The following is a 957-nucleotide window of genomic DNA, read 5'->3' as shown; positions in this document are numbered from 1 at the left end:
ATATTTAATGAATGCTCACAATTATAAAAGATATCTAGGATAGTATATTTATATGTGAAATCTCTCTTCCTTCAATATTCTTTCATGAATTGTTCAAGTGACCAATACAATGCTTGCTAACCTTCAATAAATTTACAACCTTTACTTCTTAGATGTGAAGTCATTACTCCCCATGGGATAAGCAAATGAAACATATATAATTTCATATTTATGATATTCAACACATTCAACCATTTACTCATAGGATAGAAGTGAAGCACATGAGTAAATGACAAACTACTCTAAAAAGATATAAGTGAAGATCAATGAGTATCTAAACAATTATGTAACTATGTGAAGACTCTCTCTCATTTAAGGATTTCAGATCTTGGTATTTTATTCAAACAGCAAGCAAAACAAAATAAAATGACAATGCAAGGATAGCACAACTCATGTGAAGAAGCAAAAACTTAGGCTCAACCGATACTAACCGATAGTTGTTGAAGAAGAAAGGTGGGATGCCTAACGGGGCATCCCCAAGCTTAGATGGTTGAGACTCCTTGAAATATTATCTTGGGGAGCCTTGGGCATCCCCAAGCTTGAGCATTTGTGTCTCCTTAATTCCTCTCATATCATGGTTTCTCTATTTATCAAAAGCTTCATCCACACCAAACTCAACAAGAACTCGTGAGATAGGTTAGTATAAACCAATGCAAAACCTTATCATTTTATACTGTAACAAATCACTAAAATAATTATTCCACATTGCATACTAAATGTCTCTGCATATTTAATACTCCTATCCTCAAATAGAATCATTAAACAAGCAAACATATGCAAACAATGCAAACATAATAGCAATCTGCCAAAACAGTACAGTCTGTAAAGAATGCAAGAGTATCAATACTTCCCTAACTCCAAAAATTATGAGAAAAATACTATGCTGTAGAATATTTATCAGATCTCAATATGCAAAAA

The 957-nt window shown here is 32.6% G+C and overlaps 1 pseudogene; it reads right to left on the bottom strand.

Annotated features, from left to right (window-relative positions):
* The window catches only part of LOC119347728, a 17,152-nt pseudogene that overhangs the window by 15,757 nt on the left and 438 nt on the right, over positions 1–957 (bottom strand).

Source organism: Triticum dicoccoides, unplaced genomic scaffold, assembly GCF_002162155.2.
Source record: "Triticum dicoccoides isolate Atlit2015 ecotype Zavitan unplaced genomic scaffold, WEW_v2.0 scaffold74517, whole genome shotgun sequence".
Taxonomy (NCBI): domain Eukaryota; kingdom Viridiplantae; phylum Streptophyta; class Magnoliopsida; order Poales; family Poaceae; genus Triticum; species Triticum dicoccoides.
This window is presented reverse-complemented; position numbering and strand designations above follow the sequence as displayed.